We start from the raw sequence: 25,201 nt of genomic DNA, 5'->3' as shown, positions 1-25,201 counted from the left end.
AATTTTTTTTTCAGGGAGGGGGGAGAGCTAGGGGTGGGTGGGTATTTTAAATGTGTTTTTGCTCACAAAATCTAGGGTAGCCTTAAACATAAGTGAAAGGGGAAGGGTGGGCATTCAGATGAGCTGTTGTTTTTGAGGCAGATTCTGCCACTCTTGCTCACCCATGCCCACAGGCAATTGCCTCTGACAGCAGACGACTGGTGAGGTTCAGGGATCTTGAGTTCCATTTCAGGCTCTGAAGGTGAGTGTGCTTTAGAGGGCACAGATTCCTTTCTCCCCAGTCTTGAACCCTCAACCTGCCCTGGTCCTAGTGCTGACTCCCAGTCCCAAGCCCATTCTCCTCATCTAGTTAGTCCCAGTCTCCATGCCTCAGGCTACTGGTCCCAGTCCCAATTTCCTTTCTGTACAAGTCCTAGTCTCCCACTCCAGACTCCCTCTGCCAGTTTCTCCCAGTCCATGTCTCCCCCATCCTGCTCCAACTCTCTCTGCCTAGCTATTCCCAGTTCCCTCCACCACTCCCTGATGTGTCCCCCATCTCTCCCCAGTCTCCAGTCACCTATCCCTGCCCATGCTCTCTGTCCCCGCTGGCTCCCAGTGCCAGTCTCCTTCTCCAGACTCCTTGTCCTCCTCTCCCTTGGCTTCTTGTCCCAGTCTGTTTGCCCAGCCAATCCCAGTTATCTCCCACGCAACCCAGCTCCTTGTTAGATCTGTATTCCCTCCCTACACCTCCTCCCCCCTCCAACTGGTTCCAGTTGCCAGTTTTCTTGACCTGTCAGTCCCACTCTCCCCTGGCTTCTCATTCAATTTCAGTTCACCCATCATCCACTGTCTCCCTCTCCACCCGTTTCCTTCCCTGGCCCCCAGACCTAGCCTCACCCAGCCAACCCCATGTGTCAATCATCAAACTTCCTTCTAAGACTGCCCCACCCCTTTCTTAGCTATTGTGGAGGAAAGAGAATGGCTATGGACTCATTTCCTTTTCACAACTTCTGGGCTGTCTAGTGCCAGAAGTTGTAGACAGCAAGTACTTACAAATAAAAATATTAATATGATGAGTTCACAGATTATTTACTCACCAGAAAAGGGGCTAAATTTGTAACAAATGTTATTTGTAAAGCATAATTCTTATCAGCTGTAATAGGAAAGACTCCTGTACGGATAAGGGTGATGGACTAGAATATCTATTGTATGTCTATCTAGGTCCAACTTTTGATCGTACAGAAAATCATTAAAATGGATTTTCAGGAAAGAGGAAAAGACTGAAACTTATTTTAGTAAAATTACATACTAAAAACATTAGTCTGTACATGTGTTAGATGGGTACAACTGCACTTGAAGTGTTAAAAAAATCACTTATTGTACACCCAGGCTGTGTAGCTATTATCATATTTCAGACATAGCTGGCAGCCTTGCCAATAGTTAAGTTTGATTGGTGCTTCCCGTTACAAGACCCTATTTTCAGTTGCTTTTTGCCTTTGCCAGAATTTAACCATTCAGGATGAAATTTTCCACATTGGTTGTCTGCCTCAGGCTGAATTTTTCTGGAATGTTTCAGCCATGAACAGATCAGTTGTTTCTGAGACTGATGCTAGATGTTAAAATAAAATCTGGTGGCCTTTACTTTGAGGAGTTCTAATGCCTCAGTGCTTTGGAGCAGGGATTTGAAATTTGGCTAGGGAAAAGCCTTTGTACTAAGGATGTGCCTTTTGCTATCCTCTTAAAAAACTAGCCCTGTGGAAAAAATAGTACATGATCATGTAATTAAAAACTGAAGCATAATGCACATTCACAAGATGGCTCAATTACAGTTGTACAGCCATTCATGGCTATTTAATGATGATTGGTTTACCTCCTGATAGTCATCATCATCATTACCACCATCATAATAAAAATAAGAGTATGTGCGTCTGTACGTAGGTGCACCGTTGGCCCAGTTTTTATAGGAGACACCACTTCCATCTGTCCAAAGAAATGATAACTCACTATTTATATCATTCAATCCAGTCCATGTATCAGTCATGACTTCCCTTAATTGGTAGAAGAGGAAGGCTGAAAGGAAGCAAACATTTTAAATAAGGGAACCTCGACATGATTTTCTCCAGACAGAAAAAATGAACACATGTCCACAACTGAGGTCATGGTAAAAACATTTCTCTGCAAAATCCCACCTGCTTGAAAGTAAGGGCAGGTCTACACTATCACCTAAGTCAATCTAACTTGCATCATTCAGAGGTGTGAAAAAGACACCCCTCTGAGGGACGCAAGTTACAGCGACCTAAGCGCTGTCCATGCCTGTGTTATGTTGGTGGGAGACACTCTCCTGCTGACATAGCTTCCACCTCTCATGGAGGTGAAATAATTATGCCAACAGCAGAGCAACTTTCCCATCAGCATAGAGCATCTTCACCGGACACTCTACGGTGGCACAGCTGGTGTACACCTACCCTAAATGTCACATTTTATGGCTTGAATATAGTGTTTGGTGGTGAAATCATAAGGAATATACGCTACTCAAACATTAACTTATAAGAAACAAGACATTTTAATTTTAAAAACCAATGCGAAAAGGAAGGTTTTGAGTATGCTGAAATATGCCCCCCCCACCCCCACCCCCAAAAAAATCCTTACGGTTCATATTGCCAATGAAGGAATAAGATGCACAATGCCTTTGGTTTTTTTTGTTTGAGGTTGTTGTGCAACAGCACTGCAAAAAGACCTGATGACCTTTTATGAGTAATGCAGCATTATTAGAAGAGCTGGTCTAATAATTCATTCTGAATAATTTTCATAACGAATGTATGCCCTTTTTTACAGTTAACAGAATCTTTCACAAACCTATCCCAATTTCTACATAATTTGTTACTATTCACCAAATGTTTTCAGACTGCTGCCCCTTTTTGACCTGAGTAGCTAGTCAAATTTTGGGGCCCTTGGGAGGTTCCAGTTGGAAGTAGAAATTGATGCAGCCATTGTGATCATAGAATCATAGAATATCATGGTTGGAAGGGACCTCAGGAAGTCATCTAGTCCAACCCCCTGCTCAAAGCAGGACCAATCCCCAACTAAATCATCCCAGCCAGGGCTTTGTCAAGCCTGACCTTAAAAACTTCTAAGGAAGGAGATTCCACCACCTCCCTAGGTAACGCATTCCAGTGTTTCACCACTCTCCTAGCGAACACTTTTTCCTAATATCCAACCTAAACCTCCCCCACTGCAACTTGAGACCATTACTCCTCATTCTATCATGTGCTACCACTGAGAACAGTCTAGATCCATCCTCTTTGGAACCCCCTTTCAGGTAGTTGAAACCAGCTATCAAATCCCCCCTCATTCTTCTCTTCCACAGACTAAACAATCCCAGTTCCCTCAGCCTCTCCTCATAAGTCATGTGTTCCAGTCCCCTAATCATTTTTGTTGCCCTTCGCTGGACGTTTTCCAATTTTTCCACATCCTTCTTGTAGTGGGAGGCCCAAAACTGGACACAGTACTCCAGATGAGGCCTCACCAATGTCGAATAGAGGGGAACGATCATGTCCCTCGATCTGCTGGCAATGCCCCTACTTATACATCCCAAAATGCCATTGGCCTTCTTGGCAACAAGGGCACACTGTTGACTTATATCCAGCTTCTCGTCCACTGTAACCCCTAGGTCCTTTTCTGCAGAACTGCTGCCGAGCCATTTGGTCCCTAGACTGTAGCTGTGCATGGGATTCTTCCATCCTAAGTGCAGGACTCTGCACTTGTCCTTGTTGAACCTCATCAGATTTCTTTCGGCCCAGTCTTCTAATTTGTCTAGGTCCCTCTGGATCCTATCCCTACCCTCCAGCGTACCTACCTCTCCTCCCAGTTTAGTGTCATCTGCAAACTTGCTGAGGGTGCAATCCACACCATCCTCCAGATCATTAATGAAGATATTGAACAAAACCGGCCCGAGGACCGACCCTTGAGGCACTCCACTTGATACCGACTGCCAACTAGACATGGAGCCATTGATCACTACCCGTTGAGCCCGACAATCTAGCCAGCTTTCTATCCACCTTATCGTCCACCTGATCATCTAGTCTAACTTCAGGCAACCTTAATTTTGACATTTCCTAACTTCTGAGGGCCTAATGTAGTTTTTTGTATTACAGCCAATAACTGATGGGATTAGGAAGTGATTTCCTGAGTGAGCGGATTATTCCATAACTGTACACTATGAGGTTTGTGACACTTTCCTCTGAAGCTTCTGTGACTGGGGCAGTCTCAGAAACAGGACACAGGATTAGATGGACTGCTGGTCTAATCTGGTATGGCAGTTTCTATGTTACTATGATCCCAAGGCCCATTTCTTATCAAACTAAAATTTTTGTTACATTTATACAACAGGCCAAAAGAGTAGAATGTATAACTGCAGTTGTATATTTTTTGCCTTCATTTATAATTGTTATGGGAACTGGTCGATGCTTCATTTAATACCAAAGGGTTCACACATTATACCTTGGACTTCTTTATTTGGTATGGAAGCCAGGTTTCCTCCTAAATTTATACAAGCCATTTGTGCAACATGCCACATCAATGTCTCACTTTCACTTGAGCCAAATATTTTGAAACACTGAAAAAGAAAAAAATCAACTGGACATTTCATTCAATGCTGCAAACCAAATGGAAGCTGTCATATCTGAACAATATTAATTACTCATGTGCTATTCATCTTCCCACAGAAAGAAAGCAAGGATAGGAAGGCTAGCAAACCTTTAGGATCTGTAATTTAAACTTTGCTAAACCTGAGCTGAAAACCTTTGTGAATTCAAACAACTTAGAGGTTTCTTGTTAACATTCATCTTATCCCTCAATGACAGGGAGAACATGCAGATTTTTTTAAAAGTGCTTCTCACAGGAAAACGATTGCTTTCCAGCTACTATATGAAAACAATGCAATAAAATAAAATGGACATAATCTTGATTATTTTTCCACATGCAAAGCCTAAATCTGGTGAGTTGTAGTGTAACTGAAACCAACCCCAGTCAGTTTCTGCAGCTCTGAAGAGCCTTCTTCTCTTGCATCATAGTTCTATTGTAGTATTTTATAAATTTAAATTAAATTTCTTCTGAAGCTAAAACAGTATGAATACTAAATGCTAAAAGTTCCATTATCAATGTGCTTTTATTTTGGCAGTCAGATGAGAAAAAAGTACCAATGGAGGTTTTATTTTGTAGTCATAAATAGATAAATATTTACTAGACAAACTCAATTAACAAGAAAGTACTGGAGGCATTCCCTGATTGTACTAGATGGATAGTAATTTCCTATAGTCCTCTATAGTGTGTACTTCTCCTGGCATGACTAGTCTTCCCATATTTATGTGGGCTATGCAAGACATGTATGTGTACATACTCCTGCCACTCACACCGTACCATGCATAAGCCAGGAACCCAGTTTAGCCCAAAGTGATCATGATAGACATGTGCTGTGTTGTTAGAGCTTGCTGTGTTTGTTGGGGGTGGAATTGTACAACATATTTTTTAAGTTACAGAAATATAGAAGCTTTTGGGGAGAGGATACTTGGGGTTCAAGTAGAGGATTGGAAGAGATAGCTGATGTGAAATAGGGGAATGAGTAAAGAGAGAAGTAAACTGAAGGAGAGGAAAATAGAAAGGGAACAGGAATAAGAAGAATGGGCAGAGGAATAGGAGAAGCAAAATGCAGAACTGAAGGGTTACAGTGGTAGGAGATGAGTGAGATGAAGTGGGACCAACAACCACAATACTTAGATAACCATGTTTAAGTTCAGCACAACACATCCTAGTGGATACTTAGCAACAGTCACAGTTTAAAGGATAGGAGTACTTGTGGCACCTTAGAGACTAACTAATTTATTTGAGCATAAGCTTTCGTGAGCTACGGCTCACTTCATCGGATGCATACTGTGGAAACTGCAGAAGACATTATATACAGAGACCATGAAACAATACCTCCTCCCATCCCACTCTCCTGCTGGTAATAGCTTATCTAAGTGATCACTCTCCTTACAATGTGTATGATAATAAAGTTGGGCCGTTTCCAGCACAAATCCAGGTTTTCCCACCCTCCGCCCCCCTCCCCCACCCAAACTCACTCTCCTGCTGGTAATAGTCCATCCAAAGTGACCACTCTCTTTACAATGTGTATGATAATCAAGGTGGGCCATTTCCAGCACAAATCTAGGTTTTCTCACCCCCCACCCCCTCTCCAAAAACCACACACACAAACTCACTCTCCTGCTGGTAATAGCTTATCCAAAGTGACCACTCTCCTTACAATGTGTATGAAAATCAAGGTGGGCCATTTCCAGCACAAATCCAAGTTTTCTCACCCCCCCCCCCCGACACACACAAACTCACTCGCCTGCTGGTAATAGCTTATCCAAAGTGACCACTCTCCCTACAATGTGCATGATAATCAAGGTGGGCCATTTCCAGCACAAATCCAGGTTTTCTCACCCCCCCCCACCCCCATACACACACAAACTCACTCTCCTGCTGGTAATAGCTCATCCAAAGTGACCACTCTCCCTACAATGTGCATGATGCTCATCCAAAGTGACCACTCTCCCTACAATGTGCATTATTATCAAAAGTCTGAAAGTCAGGTCTAATATTTCATGGAGAATCTGCTATAGAAAATACCAGTATAGTCAAATGAAAGATTAAAAATATGAACATTTTAAAACACTTTAAAAAGAGGGCACTTTACAATTTGTAAGATGTACACATTTGAATATAGCTACTATTTTTAATGTCAGATGTAAGATTTTCCTATATTACAGCTAAGTAATCTGTAGGTATTGACATCTTTTTTTATATTATTTCATAACTGATTCTCAGTTAACTGAACATCAGAAATTGTTGTAATCTAATGCTGAATGCCTTTGGAGTGAGTATTTTTAAAATAGATGCTTTCACTAAGAAACATCAGACCATATATGGGACTACCTGAACTTCCCAGATATGGATATAGGGAAAAATTACAAGAAAAAGCCCTGTTCCCTTAAAATAACTTGTGCACCACCTCTGTGATGTGTCACTTGTTTTCTTCCTTTGCTTTTTCACTTCTTACTTTCTTCCCCTTTATGAAAAAAACTATTCACTTTGTTTCAGCCATCTTCTCCCCTTCTTATGTTCACTCTTGTGAATATTTCAGTGACGCTTTGGCAGAAATGCTATGGAAAAGGTGGATTTTAAGTTCCTTTTCTCCTCCCCCATCTTTACTCACTGCTGTGCCAGTGGGTCAGAAGATCCAGCCCATGATGTTTAAATAGGGTAAAGGGCAGAGTGGTTGCAAAATGAAAGCCAACAAAACAGAAGAGTGTATGTGTATGTTAGGAAAAGAATTCCTGCCTGTTGAAAACAGTTCATAATTTCATATAGATAAAGTGCATTTTATCTTTGTATCTGCTCACCTTGGCAGCCTGTAATGCTACAGTACAGATCAACAAACTTTATTTTTATTGACTGACTTACCTGAGGGAACAGTGAAAGAATCTAAACTTGTGGTTCCCCTTTTACAAATGTAGCCAAGTTTCTGATCACATTCCCAGTTTTCCCATTTAGCATTTCTTCCAGGATTTAAAGCTGCACAGATTTTTCCAGACTCTGGAGAGGGACTTCCTTTGAAAAAAAGACACAAAAAAAGAGAATCTCCCTGTATGTCAAGAACAGTTCTGAGTTTTAAATATGTCTGGGGAGCTTGTTCCTGGATGAATGTTATCCAGGACATTCTCATTTTTTCCCCAGTTTCAATCCAAACTCAGATTTGCAGTCTTAGAAATATCTATATGTAGTATTCAGGTTTAAGGAACAGGAAAAACATCTGAACTCGAGGTTCATTCAGTTCCATCATCCTTTTGACCTTAAAAATCCCATCATAATAGGATTTGAAACAAGAAAAACTGAATTTATGGGAAAGGCAAATCTATTTTTATGGTTGGCGCCCACATACATTTCTGAGTGTATTATAACGGATATATCTTACAAGAGAAGTCGAAATATATGCTGATACGACTGCTTAGCAGTATAGTTAATGAGCCAGATCCTGCCCTCACTTACATCCATGTACTCTCAGGACAGAAGTTAACTCAACATTTATAGTACTGGAATATTGTAGTCTTCTATAGATTCTTGAACAAGCTTTTGTTCACAGTAAAAATTATACATGTGTAAAGTGACCTCTCAGAGTAAAGGTATTGTGTTATAATTTGAAATACATGAAAGGGTTACCCTGTCCCAAAACCTGACCTAGATTTAGCAATTGTCTGTCACAGTGGTGGTATAATGTATTCAGCAGGTGAGACGTGTATGTGTGTGTCTGTGATGGTGGGTGAGTTATACTGTGATAAAAGGTTATTTATTAGTAGACAAAGTAATACACCTGGTAGTCAAAAAATACAAAAACAAAAAATAACAGGGATTTTACTTAACCAGAATGGAACTGGATTCCACCTATCTACAATAACATTAAATATATTAAAAGTATATGTAATAAAAATAATTATTCGAATACACATACACACTATAACTTTCTACCAAGAGTATTTAACCACATGTAACCATCTAAATAAAAACAAATATCTATATCTAACTCTGTATGCACAGGCTATTATCTTATAGGTTATTATTAATGATCATCGTCAGTTCAAAGTTCCCCTCCCCCGCAATCTCTCACTGGGTGCAGTCTAATGCCAAAGTTAGTCTTTGAGCATCAAGCACCTCTTGTGCCTTCCTGAAGAGATGTACTTAACTCCAGTGAATGATGCTTTTTTGCAGAGGGAGAGGGGGTGCATATTAGAAAAGACCCCCTGGATCTGAGGGCCTTTTATATTTCTGTTCGGGGTCTCCAGGACAACGTGAATCAATAATAGGATATTCATTTTAAGAATACTTTCACTTCAAATTTGACAAAATGCAAAGAAGATACCAATGTGAAATTTCTAAAGATAGCTACAGCCCTCGACCCAAGGTTTAAGAATCTGAAGTGCCTTCCAAAATCGAGGAGGCGAGGTGTGGAGCATGCTTTCAGAAGTCTTAAAAGAGCAACACTCTGATGCAGAAACTACAGAACCCAAACCATCAAAAAAGAAAATCAACTTTCTGCTGGTGGCATCTGACTCAGGTGATGAAAATGAACATGCGTCGGTCCACACTGCTTTGGGGAGACCTTTTCTGGTGAGAAGAAAAGGTGGTAGACCATATGTCACAACTTATTTTGTAAGGTTGGGCAGGTGTTCAGTGCAGGTACTCCATAGGGAGGGCAGCCAGTGACCAGATAAATGGCCTGGTAAAGGACTTAAAAGAAGTAATAATAGAACAGAACAGGAATGGATAATGGAACAGAACAGGGGAGGAGGTTGGGGACTTCTATGATTGGTACAGCAGAGACCCAACCTCACCCCCCCTCCCTCCCCCGCCCCGTTCTCATAGCCCTCCTTAACCCTTTTACGAGTGTGGTGGATGGTAAGGTCCAAGCCATGGCTGGGGGACCTGGATGGAAACAAGGGGGGGGGGGTGGAAGCCCCGGAGAATTTATTTGAATAAGCATGGATTAAACAAAGGGGAGCTCATGGAAGCCCTGGAGAATTGATTTGAATAAGCATGGATTTGCCTGCACTGTACACTTTATCTGCTGGGTAGTCCCAGACACCTATATAATAAAGTTGGGTCCTGATTAAAACCCATGACAAGTCTTGGGTCCTTCTTGTGGTATACGCAGACAATGATCATGCATTGGTCCACGCTGCTTTGGATCGCTATTGAGCAGAACCTGTCATCAGCATGGACACATGTCCTCCGGAATGGTTGTTGAAGCATCAAGGGACATATGAATCGTTAGCGCATCTGGCATGTAAATATCTTGTGACGCCAGCTAAAACAGTGTCATGCAAATGCTTGTTCTCACTTTCAGGTGACATTGTAAACAAGAAACAGGCAGCATTATCTTCTGCAAATGTAAACAAACTTGTTTGTCTGAGCGATTGGCTGAACAAGAAGTAGGACTGAGTGGAGCTGTAGACGCTAAAGTTTTATATTGTTTTGTTTTTGAAGGTAGGTGTTTTGGTTTTTTACATAATTCTATATTTGTAAGTTCAACTTTCATGATAAAGAAATTACACTACAGTACTTAGGTGAATTGAAAAATATTATTTCTTCTGTTTTTTACAGTGCATATATTTGCAATAAAAATAAATATAAAGTGGGCACTGTACATTTTGTATTCTGTGTTGTAATTGAAATCAATATATTTGAAAATGTGGAAAACATCAAAAAATATTTAAATAAATGGTATTCCATTAATGTTCAATCACACAATTAATCCTTATTAATGTTTTTAATTGCTTGGCAGCCCTACCTGAGATACATTGTGGTAATATGAAAACAGAATTCTGGTTTTAAATATTCAACAGGTTTATACCTACCTGGAGCCCAGTTCAAGTATCTGAAAGGACTGCCTCCAATCCATTGCCATCCACTCTTTAAATCCAGCCTGTTAAGCCCAGTCCAGAGAGCAGAACCCATACTTTCAGTTAACCCTAAACAAGAAATTACATGACATGCTGCACTATTCCATTTTCGGACAGGACCAGTTAATAAAGATTATACTTTGTGGATTATTCATGTATTTGCTGCAGAGATTTCAGACAGGCTAATAAGAAGCTAATTAACATTTCATGCTGAGATTTTGACAAGAAGTTGCAAATAAAGCCTTTATTTATGGCAGCAATTGCAAAGTGAACATGAGCAAGCTTCCATAGAGTAAACTCAGCCTTGAAGCTATATGTAAAACACATTAACAAAGGGTCAATTTCATTATTACCCTGCTCCAAACTGGAGGTTAAGAACTGCTCTTCTGTTCACTGACAACGATTCCTAAAGTAGCCTAAAATACCAAATTTCTTGACATTATTGGAACCATCAGCACATACATCCATTCATACCATGCTAACCACCTTTATATAAACTCTTGGAAGTAGCATTAACCACTGAAAATGAAACAAGTTCGCTCCATCCCACCACTCCAAAAAGACTATCACAGGAGGTAGCTATAATACTATGCCTAGTATTCCCAGAATGCAAGTCAGGGCTTTCTAGGGGGTTGTTTCTTTACCTCTTAGATACATTTGCTCATGCATCTGTGTGATACTTAATAATTCTGCATTCTGTTGCTGGCAGCTTGTTCTTGCTTGGTGCCATGTTAGAGCTGATTGGGAGTTGATCTGGTAGTGGAAACCTGTTGAAGGATCTATCTTCCAAAATCTGATAGTATCTTTACCTGCAGAGAAACAAAAGATACAGTCTGGTTACTAGTAACAATGACTAACCAGGTAAAATTAATTATGGAGTCAAACTGAGTCTGATATTTTTGTAAAACATCATTGTGCCAGGGCCACAGGAAATCTGGGAACATTTCAGGTAGGCCAAGGAGACAAGATAATAATGTCAGCACACCAGCAATTATGTGAATCTGACAATTATTGCCACTTGTGAAGTGGGGGACACTGGGTTAGAAGGGCTTGATGATGGAGTTGGCTGTGAATCTGTGGAAACAGTTTGCTCCAATGCAGATGGAGGGAATTCCTTTATGCTGGATGTTTGTAACACCCTCTCTGGAGACTTGAAGAAGTGTGTCTTAATCAGGGATCTGAATCATGATAGAAAAGCATTTTGAATCCATAGGAGAGGGAGTGAAGTTCAAGGATAAGAGGCATCATGGAAGAAGGCACAACGATGGAAGAGAAGTTTGGGAAGAACGGAGAGACAGTGAGAGCTGAGATGTAAGGTGGTGAATGAGAAAGTGAGGAGAAGAAACTGGTTGTTCATGTTAAAGTCAAGGGTAAGTCAGGGAAAGGGTTTGGAGAAGGACTGATGTAGGCAGAGCCATAGCAGAGGAAGAATTTTAGCAGCAGCAATTTTAAGAGATTGCACGTGGGGAAGATGGTGGAGGAAGGAGAATGTTGCAGTAGTTCAGACAAGTTGGGCCTAACGGGTTTTCATGGAGGGTTTTATTAAAAAACACACAAGTTAGAAAGCATAAAACTAGATTATTGCAACATGAGATATTAACATCTCTAGAGTCAGTAAATTCATAACTAGGCATCCTACATTAACTGTAACTCTGTTCTCATGTGTATATACATTACTACAGGGTCTCATTGCAGGATTACACAATACTTGGCAATGTACATACTATTAGTACAATATAGGAAGGTGTAAATGAGGTACATTCTTATATACTGCTTTTCAGCAAGACTTTAAGTAAGAGGAACTGCATGCTATTTTGTTTTTAAATTGCACCCTTTTCTATTCACATATGCAACATTTTGTATTACTGCCTTGCAAAGAAGAACAGGATGTGGGAATGAGTCATATACTGAAGTTTTATCTGTTAGACTGTTCAACATTAGCAAGACAGTGACATTTTGCTAGTGTTGGTTTGTTAAATAATGTGCTGTAGCAAACAATATATTAATGCAGAACTTACATTTTAGTGGGCAAAATCCATATAATTGGTCAGCATCAAAGTCTGTGGTTGTACAACACCAGAGCCAGCCATCTGTCCTGCCAGCATCTGTACACTCACTATACCATTTGCTATTAAACTTGAAAGGGAATACGCAGGGTGCCCCATTTGCATTTCCTAGCAATGTAAAGATATCTAAGGAGACAAAATGATAAAGATACAGAAGTGATAATATATTAATGTAAGCAGGGCCTACTGTATATAGCACGTTCTGGAGAATGCCTTCCGAACAGCATCACATTCCAGGTCATCTTGCAAATTTTCGTTCCTCCTTCTCTTGAAAAATTCGGTTCCCCAAGTTCTCAGACTCAATTAGCCTACTCATTTTATAAAACAGTCTTAGCCTTGACAGGAAAACTTTTCTAACTTAACATTTACAAATCACATTTCTACTACAAACTGTGTTTCTACAGAAATTACAGTGCTCACTTTATATTTCTTTTTATTACAAATAGTTGCACTGTAAAAATGATAAACACAAAAAATTGTGTTTTTCAATTCACCTCATACAAGTACCATAGTGCAATCTCTATCATGAAAGCGCAACTTACAAATGTAGGGGAGGGTGTTTTTGTTACATAACTGCACTCAAAAACAAAACAATGTAAAACTTTAGAGACTACAAGTCCACTCAGTCCTACTTCTTCTTCAGCCAATCGCTAAGGGAAACAAGTTTATTTACATTTATGGGAGATACTGCCACCTGCTTCTTATTTACTACTGGGCGACTCATGGGAGGGACACAGAGGGGAGCACCAATTAAAGGGGGAGTGGAGGCACGTGATCTCCCCACATGACCCCTCCCCACCCCCAGCCTGGGGACCCCATGCTCTCCTCATCCCCTCCCCATCCCACATTACCTGGGGGCATGGCTCTGTCTTCCTGCTGCACCAGGAACTGCAGTGGTGAAAGGAAAAGAACGTGAGGCCACACGCTGGCGGCTCCTCTGGCATGGATGAACCGGTACCACTCCCACCCCCATCCCGAACCCTGTCATCTGTGGGGGCTGTGCAGACCCCAGACAGGAGACAGAGCTGTGTGGAAGGGCTGGAGGCGGTACAGCTGCGCCACAGGAGCTGCTGCCATGGGGCCACCTGGGGGCCCCACATTCTGCTCCTTTTGCCGCTGCAGTTCCCTGCCGAATATGTACCCCCCCACAGGTGTCTGTGGGGACATCTGACCCTTCTTTTCCCTTCCAGGCCACCATTCCAGAGGACAGAATTCCATGCTGATGACGCTCATTTAAAAGTAATGTGTTAATTAAATTTGTGACTGAACTCCTTGAGGGAGAATTGTATGTCTCCTGCTCTGTGTTTTACCCACATTCTGACATATATTTCATGTTATAGCAGTCTCAGGTGATGACCCAGCATGTTGGTTCATTTTAAGAACACTTTCACTGCAGATTTGACAAAATGCAAAGAAGGTACCAATGTGAGATTTCTAAAGATAGCTACAGCCCTCGACCCAAGATTTAAGAATCTGAAGTGCCTTCCAAAATCTGAGAAGGACGAGGTGTGGAGCATGCATTCAGAAGTCTTAAAAGAGCAACAGTCTGATGCAAAAACTGCAGAACCCAAACCACCAAAAAAGAAAATCAACCTTCTGTTGGTGGCATCTGACTCAGATGATGAAAATCAACATGCGTTGGTCTTCACTGCTTTGGATCGTTATTGAGCAGAACCCATCATCAGCATAGTCACATGTCCTCTGGAGTGGTGGTTGAAGCATGAATGGACATATAAATCTTTCGCACATCTGGCATGTAAATATCTTGCTACGCCAGCTACAACAGTGCCATGCAAATGCCTGTTCCCACTTTCAGGTGACATTGTAAACAAGAAGCAGGCAGTATTATCTCCTGCAAATGTAAACAAACTTGTTTGTCTGACTGATTGAGTGAACAAGAAGTAGGACTGAGTAGACTTGTAGGCTCTAAAGTTTTCCATCATTTTATTTTTGAATGCAGTTATTTTTCATACATAATTTTACATTTGTAAGTTCAACTTTCATGATAAAGAGATTGCACTACAGTACTTGTATTAGATTAATTAAAAATACTATTTCTTTTGTTTTTTAAAGTGCAAATATTTGTAATAAAGATAAATATAAAGTGAGCACTGTACACTTTGTATTCTGTGTTGTAACTGAAATCAATATATTTGAAAATGTGGAAAACACAAAAATATTTATATAAATAGTATTCTATTATTGTTTAATAGTGCAATTAATTGCAATTAATTTTTTAATTGCTTGACAGCATACATATATATCTAGAGATAGATAGATAGCTTTATAGATAGATATAGATATGGATATATAAAAAAACTGGAGAAATACATTGAAATTTGAATGAAATATAAATAGTTAATAATATTGACTTTATGTTCAGACTTAAACCACATAAGGAAAAAAAGTGAAGTCAATGAAAATGACTAATTTCTTTACATACCCTCTAAGCCTGAGTGATTGATATTCAATTTTCCAGCTAATCATCAGTTCCTGAGTGACCATGAACACTGAGCAAATACAGGAAAAAATATACAGCTCAATGGAAAACGTAAAACTAAAATTGAAAATAACCTTCTACTGAGGTAGAAAAGATTGTAGTGTCCCAAACAAATATAATTAAAGCACTGAAAAGTATTTTTCCCTAAAAAAAAAGAAGTTGATTATAAATGTTAAACTTTCTCAATTATAGAACAGTAAGTCTTACATGTGTACTTGGAAAATTGGTTGAAATTCTAATGAAAAACAGAACAATGAAACACCTGGAAGATCATGATATGGTAACGTCTAACTAGCAGGGCTTCTGCAAAGAAACATTGTGTACATTAATCTCTTAGAATTCTTTGAGCATGTCAATAAATTAGTGGATAAAAGAGAACTAGTTGACATAACTTTTATAGATTTCCAAAACGCCTTCGACAAGAGTTTACTACAGAAACGAACTAATCCTGGGTTATTAGGCAAAATATTGTCATGGACCAAAAACTGGCTAGGAGGTAGAAAGAAAAAAGTAAGATTAGACAATTTTTATCCTGGCAAAAGGTTAACAGGCCAGTGCCTCAAGGATGCATACTAGGTCCCGTACTGCCTAATATATTTGTTAATGATTTGTGAACAGTGTAGCAAGGTAGCAAAATTTGCAGAGGGCACAAAGTTTTTTAGGTTAGTCAGGACCAGAGAGGACTGTGAGAAACTTTAGAAACACCTAAGAAAGCTAGATGACTGAGCAGCTGTTGTAGCATGCCCTCATCTCTGGAGCTAACTTGTGTCAAAGCTGGCATCACCCTGCATACTCCCTGGCTGGCCAGTGTGCAGCTGCGGGGGGGTGTGCCTGACAGTTTCCTCTTATGGGCTCTCAGTAAGTTCAGTGAGGCTTTATGGAGTGAACAGTTTCCCTTCCAGTGTGGGGGGTCTCATTTATTTAATCAAAGGCCAAAAGGCCATGCAGGGAAGTCTTCATCTCTAGAGTCTAGCTGGGGAGTGAGAATTAATCTTAGTCTGTCTGCATCATTCAAATCCATCCCTCTTCTCCATCCAAAATCTTGATTTGGGATCCTCTTCTGGAGTCAGGCCTCCTGACACCACCTGAGGAATAGAACTGTTCCTTCTTGGGTCACAGGGCCCCTGCAGAGGTCAAACCACTGGAGCTCTTCTCTGGAGCAGCACACAGTTCCCCAGTGATCAGGACCTCCTGCCACTGTATGGGAAGGTCCTTTTGCTGAAACTGGGCCTCCCTAGGTACTTGGCATTCATAGCCCTTCTCTCTCAGAACCTGCTCCCTACAGGAGCACCTTTCCTAAGTCCATCTTTTCTGGTGGGCTCTCCAACCAGCTCTCTGAGAAGCTCCTTCCCTCAGGAAAGTTTCTTCTGTTCTGCTGACCTTCCTGACTGGACCCTCTTAACCCTTTATTACAACCAGGAATTCCTTAGCTATTTAACTGCAGCCCAGCCATCCAGGCAATTAACTACTTACAGGTAGATCTGGGTTGGCTCATTCTCTTTAGTGGAGCTTGTCTTAGGTCGGCTAGGTGCCTGCCCCTCTCAGAAAGTCAGTTACCCTGTGACAGCACCCTGATGGCAAATGAAATTCAATGTACATAAATGCACAAAGTTATCCACATTGGAGGCATCAATGTGACTTGTACACCTCACGGGTGTCTAAATTAACTGTATCAAATCAGGAAAGGGACCTGTGCATCTCTGTAGACAGCTTGGTGACAACCTTGGCTCACTTTGCAGCTGCAATCAAAAAAGCAAACAAGATGCTAGGCTGCATAGGGAATGGGATGGAGAATAAGACGAAAAATATTATAATAACTTTATATAAACGAATGCTGCAGCCTCATCTGGAATACTTTTTGCAGTATTGGTCATCCCCTGTCAAAAAGGATACTGCAAAATTAGACAGTACAGAGAAGGGTAGTAAGAATGATCAAGCGCCTGGAAAATTATCTTATGAAGAGAGATTGAAATGATTCAGATTGTTTACTATAGAAAGGAGATGAATAAGAAAGAGTACATAAAATAAAGACTGATGTAAAGAAAGTAGATCAGGAACTTCTGTTCTCCCTGTCTCGTACACAAGAACAAGGAGACATTCAATGAAATTAAAAGGTAGGAAATTCAACACTGATAAAAGGAAATACTTCTTTACATAATGGGTAGAAAGACTGTAGAACTTACTGCCACAGGAAGCTACTGAGACCAAGGACCTAGTGAGATTCAAAAAGGAATTGAATATTTACACAGGTAACAAGAATATCCAGAAACTATAATTAAATACAAGCATTTTGGAAGAGATATTACACATCATGCTTCATGGCTTTAGCCAGTCTCTAACCATTAGAGATCAGGATAAGACCTAATGTGTGGGGCAGATCCCCTTGCATCTGCCTTCTACAGGGTTCTTATGCCTTCCTCTTGAGCATTTGTTGCTAGTCACTGTCAGAGAGACAGTACTGGATTAGATGGACTTTGGGCGTGATCCAGAGTGGTAATTTCTACGCTCCCAACTCTGTTCAGATACTATGGCGAAGAGTGCAATACTAAAACTAACAAAGAAAACTCCCCCTTATAGCAAGTAGGTGTTGTGACTGAGAAGAGACTGCAAGATTGGACCCCAAATAAATAACTTTATAGCAATATGAGGCAAGGTCTCTCAACACTTGCTGCCCATTATTATCAAAAGAAAACTGGGAAGTGCAGGAGCTGTAGGGATGCTGACTCACAAAAGCATCCCTAGCCAACAAAGCACTTAAGCACATGCCTGACTTGTTAAGCAAGTGTCAAAGTCCCACTGAACAAATGGGAGTTAAACACCTGCTCAAGATCTTTCTGGAATAGGGATGTATTTAAACATTTGCTCAAGTGCTTTTCTGAATCAGGACTTTAGAGAGAAAAACATCTGAATTATTCTCCTGGTCAGTGTATATAGTAACAACTATCACTAGCTACAGCCGTTGAAAACCAAACTCCCAGGAGCACTGACTTGTGAGGTAAATGAGGGAACTTCCTGTTTTCACTAATTTCATTTTTTAAAATATTTTTTGAGATGGATTTATGTTCTACATATGAACTGGTTTAAAATATAAATTCATCTTTCAATGTCTTCTCTCTATCCAGATTCATAAACAGTGAAAGAATGGGAGAAAATTTCCTTTCGGGCCACCAAACTTGATGGAAGCAGTAAACATAAGCCAGTGAGCAGAATGTAATTTTTCATGCAGAGTAGCTGAATAAACTAACAAGATGATGATGATGATGATTTATTAGCCTCTAAGGTGCCACAAGTACTCCTGTTCTCTTTGTACTTACACACAGTGTAATTTCACATTTCTTTGTCAAAGAAGGCAGGTACAATCACTAAGATACCAATGCAGCAAATCACATGCTTAAGTGTTTTATTGGATCAGCATCTAATTTCATCTACATGTTGTAGCAGTCATCATTCCCTAAGCGCGGCATCTACAGTGTAATCACATAGTTGTCCTTGTGTAATTATTAACACTTACTTGATAGAATTACCTTTCTCAAATTAGCCACCAACTTGGAAGGTCAGTTCACTCAAGGCCCAGTTCTGCAATATATCCATATTCAAAACTGAGTCAAGGATTGTGGGGTCAAATGCTTAAGAGTCCATATGCTCTAATAAATACACAAAGAAATTAGCAAAATAATAAAAGGATTAATTTTCAGACCTTTACCTTCATAGCCCCAGGAGCACAAATCATCTGTGGTTCCATAGATCTTCCATTTGCTCTTTACACTTGCTCCCTTGGATACTATGATATTTTCTTCTTCTCGGTTGCCAGAATGAAAAAATAAATCTTCTCCTTCAAGTGAAAAGAGGGTTTCATTTCTGCATCCCCACTGTTGAAGTTCACTTGTCTTGTTGCAAGGATTCAAAGTGATTGCAACCTGGTCTTTCTTTGAAGGCACTCCCAAACATAGTTTTAATGCCACACTCAAAAGCTGGTGAACAGAGACCCACTTGAATTTTTGTGACTCATTGTCCTGGTTGCAAATGGCAGTTCTGACTGAGCTAGAACTGTGAGCTTGTACACAATGTTTGTGGTCTTCATTATATATTTAAAATATTCCACTTTCAGAAAAACAACATGAGAAAAAACATTTTTTTGGCCAGAGGGGTTTGTAAGCAGAAGAGTAGATTTTTTCCTACTGAAGGAAGCATGATTTTTACCACTTAACTATACGTTCTGTTAAACCTAAGCAGAAAGAAGGAATTTCTTCTGCAGTATGGATAACTGAGGAGAAAGAAATCAGGTGTCACTCATGCATCCAGAGAGAAGCAATCATTCACATACATGCACAGATAAAATGCATAAGACATTTTTCCAAGAAGCCTTTCAAAGATGAACTGTGAGAAATCAAAATAACTTCAAGCAGATGATATCACTGGGTATAGTGTGTTAAAATTGCTTTGTATGTTTATTAACTAGACTAACGTCTGTGGTAATATCTTATACATTTGTACAGCCTGAAACACAACGTTGGTAATTTATATATTTTAAATATATCATAAAAATCAACAACGCCATTTTAGAGACTCAGATTTTAAAGTTTGACAAATCCTAAGACCAAATTCCATTGCACTGATTGTCCATTCATTGGTGTCATTATTGTAAAAAATAATAATAATAATAATGCTGTGCAATTTGTTGTATTACTGGCAATCATTTTTTTATTATAACAACAAAGTATCTAACCTCCTCTCTGTCATTTACTGTGCTATCCTGGTCTGATTTTACTTTTTTAATAATCTGAAAATCAACCAATTGCCTATTTCAGTTATTTTTTTTGAAAGGTTCCTACAGAGTATTTCTAATTCTCCATACTGAACCTTTCCACCTTCATTTTTCAGAAATATCAATTTCTAGTCAAATCTTTCACGCTGAACCCTACATTCCTTATACATTCAAAACTCATTGTGTCAAATTCCAATGCTACCCTGCTCCACAAAGTAGAACCAGCTGGCATTGTGTGGACATAGAGGTCTGTTCATAACCTGAGGGGACAATGTCTCTGCTCCAGGCATGGCAACACTATATAATGTTCCAGACACATTTCCTTTATTGCAAATCCAATTTTGAGTCTTTGATTCGCCTCTCGTGCATCCTAGTGTCAATCAGAAATAACTCCACTGAAGCTAAAGGAATTACACCTGTGTAAAGGAGAGGTGACTTCAATCAGAACTTGTCTCTCTCGCCATAGGGAACATTTGTGAGGCATTTAAGGTTAAGCAGACAAGATGTTGTTTTTCACATCTCAGTTACACAGAGCTGCATCCCTATTCTATTGCTATAAGCCATTCAAATTAATAATTTCAGAAATAAAATATAAAGAATAATCAGATTGCATCAAAGGGCATTAAAGTGACCCAGGAAAAGCATGAGAAGAGAAGCACTTTCATATCCTCATTTACAACAGATCTAGGACAGGGACTTACCCAGCTGCTGAATAGTTTCATGGATAAGAGAGAGCAAAACCAGGAGTAGTGAGAGAGTCATTGCAACTATTTAATTGCTTTCTTCTGATGTGTCAGTAGTTCCTATCACAAACTAAAAGATCCATATGAAATGAGCTACATAGTAGGGCCTCCTTAGTTCTGAAGGCAGATGGATCAGGGGAAGTTTCTAAATAAGGAAATATCCTGTCACGTGTGGCATTTTGAAACACCAGGAATTCACAGAGCAAACTTTGATCATGTCAGTGAATCTCTTCCTACGGAGGCTAAAGTCTTCTTCCACAGAAATGCAAGCGGTAAGCAAAGTGGTGTCAGTTCCGTGCAGATTTTCTGGGGACATGTTTGTGTGAAAAAGAGGTCAGATGTTTAGGTTGTCAAGTCTTCCGCTCTCCAGAGAGCAAATGCTGCACCAGCAGTAAAAGCACAATTTGTCCCTTTCCTTCTAGGATAAGCTTTAAAAGTCCTTCTAATACTGAGAATTATGATACCCCAAGTCACAGAAATCCTTCAGAATTTCTGTGATAAATACATGTGGTGTTCCTTTTTCAAGAATTAGAAGTTAGGATCTCTCTTTTCTCATGCCATAGTTCATCCCCATAAAGACCTATTTAGAGCTGCATGGTAAGGTTGGGATGTAGTCTGCATGTTCCCATGTTTCAGAGAAACTGTATTTGGCTGTAAAGTTCAGCTCCAGAATCAGATCCAAATTCAAACTTTCCAAAGATTGAGAAAGTTGAAAACATTTTAAAAATGAGTACAGGGGTTTTTTAATAGGAGCGTGAATAAGATGAGACTGAAGCCATAGTAAGGCAGCAATACAACTGATTGAAACGATATTTGCAAACATTTATTAGATTAATTGAGCCATTTTTTTCTCGTAATAAATTATGCACAAACCAATCATTTTTTTTTTTTACAATTTGTTCATCGGTCAGAATTGTTCCCTGAATCCTTTTTCCAAACACACATGGGCATGGGATTGTTTGTGAATGGCTCATCATGAATATTGGTCCTAATTTGCAGTTACTTTGTTCTTTTGCATGAGGCTGCAGAGGAAGGGGTGTAGCAAAGGTAACATTCCTTGGGTGAGATTCTGCATTGTGCCTCTAGGAGGGGCAGCACAGAATGCACAGCCCAGGGAGAGTGGGGCCCCTAAGGTGGCTTTAAGCTTTGTACAATTCAGTCCCGGGCTGCTCCAGGGCTGCTGGTGTAACTTTAAAAGCTGTGAGGAGTGCATCTAAGCAGAGTTGCAGGGCCACATTATGACCCACAGCCCTGCCCAGAATCTCCACAGTGCTGCATGCTGTGGCCTCGCATCTCACATATGAATCACACCCCCAGGTTATCCCCTGACATGTCCCCTACACCAGAGCTTGAGGGGGAGGGGGTCCTCACAGGTCTTCTGAAGTGTCTCCACCAGGTGAATCCTTCCCTTATAGAACCGGGGCGTTTGGGCCCCTTTACATCACGTCAACCCTTTTACCTGGCATCCAGGGGCTGGAGCAGGAATAAGGACCTCACCCCCTCTATTCTAGGTGCAGAGCTCTGCAAGTTCCTCAGAGCAGCCTCAGTCTACTTGTAGGCCCTGGGAAGAAGTGAGCTGCAGTAGTGTACGTACCTCTTGCTACAGTCAACATATTTACGATGCAGAGGCCTGGGAAAAGTGGTGGTGAAGAGCCTTTACACCAGCCCGTAGTCTCAGGAGGCTATCTGCACTCATTTTACAGCACCTTTACACTGCCACTCTACTTACTGTATGTTTATAGCATTTTTGAGCTGCCTTGACTCCACATGCCAATGTTGATACACTGGTAGGTATGACCACCAGAAAACTCTTGTGAAAGAAAGTCACTTAGTGTTTCGGGTGAGAAGTGCTGTAACACAAAATAAAGTCATATGAGCTAAAACACCCATTGCAGATAGCAGGTATTTGTTGGAAAATGCTGAGAGATTAGATTCTAAAGTGAAATTATGCCAGCAGAAAAACTCAGAAGTCTCTGCTTTGATTATGAAACAGAGACCTAAATGCAAAAATTAGACATAAGCTATTTGTTTTGACAGCTCAACTTAAATCTCAAAAGGAATGAAAGATCCTTAAGGAACTCCAGAAAATTAAAAAAGGGAACTGCATAAATTGCTGAATAATATAACTCTATGGAAACTCAAGCAACTATAAACATTAGGCAAGGGAAAGAATATAATTTGAACTCTTCAACTGTGGACAAAATATGTTGATTGAATAAGAACATAAACAAAAATAAGTAAGAACCAGAGCTATGTGAATAACAGATTTTTTTTTCTTTTTCTCTTTTTTTTGGCAATTCTGCAAAAATTGAAAGAAAAATTCATTTTGCATCAATGGAAAACAACATTTTTCAAAATTCTCAGACAATCAAAATAATAATTTTAGATTGGAACAAAACTTTTTGTTTGAATGGAAATGAAATGTTTTGTTTTGCTTTTTAATGAAATTAAAGGAAATTTTTAAATGAAAAGCTCTTTTGGCTCAAAAATGTAAACACATTTGTTTTGGAAATGTTAAAAGAAAATGTTAATTGTTTTCTGATTTTAAGGGTTTTCTTGGCAAAAACCATTAGTTGAAACCAATATGAATTTGAAAAATATCTTGGACACCGAATCTGCATTTTTCTCCAAAAAAAGTTTCAGTTGAAACGTTTCACCTATCCGTAGTAAGAATCCTGATCAGTATCACCCAGATAACTCAAACCTTTGCTGAGTTTTACAGAACCCTCAGCAAGAAGCTCTCACATTTAAGGGTTTCTCCTAGACCCAACAGTGCAAAACTCATTACGCAAGAATTTATCGGACACTGTTAAATATTGACCAAACACCACCACCGTAAGCCCCAACTGGAGTTCTGGCAGATATTTTTTTCTAGACAGTCTTGAAATTATTCTCCTCATCATTAACTGGTGCCTCCAGTTTTATTTAATATGAAGGCTTCTTCCGAGAATCATAGGAGACAGTAATGTATATCAATAATTCACAAAACAAGACAAAGATCTCACTCGGTGAACCCCCGCATTAGTCACTTTCACTTAGACCTAAGTTATAAGACTTTTAAAAAATATCCAAATCTTGAGGGTTATTACTAATTTTTAACATAAGTCCTTATTCAGGTGAAATGAGGGCTCGGCTACATGGGGAGGTAGTGGGCAGCAAGCGGGGGCATAAATCTACAGCACACTAGTATGCCGCTCACTAACTGTCGATGTGGATCCTGCTATCATGCATTAAAAGTGATATAGTGTGCTTCGATCTACTCTGGGAGTAGGTCAATGCGCATTGGGGAACTTTTAATGCATGCAGGATAGTAAGGTCCATACGGAGAGTTAATGCATGACACACTAGTATGTTGTAGATTTGCACCCCAGCTTGCTGTACACTAACTCACTGTTTAGACAAGTCCTCCCATTTGACTTAATAATGCCTATAATATAAAATATACCCATAATAATACCTAACTCTTTTATAACGATTTTCATAGGTGAACCTCACAGCACCTTACAAAAGAGGTCACTATCACTATTTTACAGATGAGGAAACTGAGGCACAGAGACTTGCTTAAGGTCACCTAAGAGGCCAGCATCAGAGCCAGGAATAGAACCTTGGCCTTCTGAGTTCCAGATTAGTGCACTATCCACTTGGCTACACTACTTCCCCTATTGTATGTTGTATACTGGGACAAGACAGACTTTATTCCAGGGAGACATGCAGAGGTAATGGTGGGAGGGTTCTGAATGTAACATCACACAGATTCTCCCTGGAGCAGCAATGCTTTTACTGACCAATCCAATATCTAATGAAGTCAGTGGGAGTATTTCCACTGATTTCAATGGGCATTGGACTGGGGCCCTTAATTCTTGATGAGGAAAAAGGCTTTGGAGGTTGAGATGGCTGTACCTTTTTGAAATTGTGGAGATCATGGGTGTCTTGAATAGGTTCATACGTCAGATTAAATGAATTTATGGTCTGCTCAACTGATGCCCCAATGAATACTCCATCACTACCCCCAAATTCTAACACCACATGTAGCTTCTGAAACAACAGCAACACACGCAAAACCTCCTTCATCACCAGAGCTTTTCCACCAGATCTTTATTTTGAAGTGTGGGAGTTCACAGGTTGTAATAAACACAACAAAAGAATTTTACATTTTCTAGGGAAAAGAGCCTGCTTAGGTTATACTACAGCCTTTAAGGACTAGGCGCTCAGTACAAGTGGACATGACGTGTACAGGCTTATATGTAGATGGATAGACAGGTAGAATGTGGAGCTCCGCTTCCCCACATGCTTGTACTCTCTCTCAAATTACCAGTGAGTTATTTTATTAGAGACTCTCCTGCCTTTCCTCTGTTTTTCACTGCTTCATAGCCCCAGTCCACTGCTCCTGCAGTATTGCTAAGCAGGAAATAAATCCTCAGTTTGCTGGTGCTCATGCCTTTCCATCCTATCACAGAATTAAAAATGGTAACATGCCTTTAGGGAAAGAAAAACTGTGGACTCACTGTTCTGAGCAATTGTTTGTAATGACAGAAGGTAACTGGGGAGTGGCAGATAAAATTGTACAAAGGGGAATGGAAGACTAACCTATTCAGAAAAGATTAGATACTTTTTTTTGAGAAAGTAGCTGGGAATATTAATTCTGATGATCT

General features: G+C 40.0%; 1 pseudogene; it reads right to left on the bottom strand.

Moving 5' to 3' along the window:
* LOC144260199 (macrophage mannose receptor 1-like) overlaps window positions 1-20,568 on the bottom strand; it is a 39,388-nt pseudogene extending 18,820 nt beyond the window's left edge.
* Between the last annotated feature and the right edge of the window lie 4,633 nt (window positions 20,569-25,201).

Source organism: Eretmochelys imbricata, chromosome 2 (genome assembly GCF_965152235.1).
Source record: "Eretmochelys imbricata isolate rEreImb1 chromosome 2, rEreImb1.hap1, whole genome shotgun sequence".
Lineage (NCBI taxonomy): Eukaryota > Metazoa > Chordata > Testudines > Cheloniidae > Eretmochelys > Eretmochelys imbricata.
Note: the sequence above shows the minus strand (reverse complement) of the source record. Positions and strands in the feature narration are given on the sequence as shown.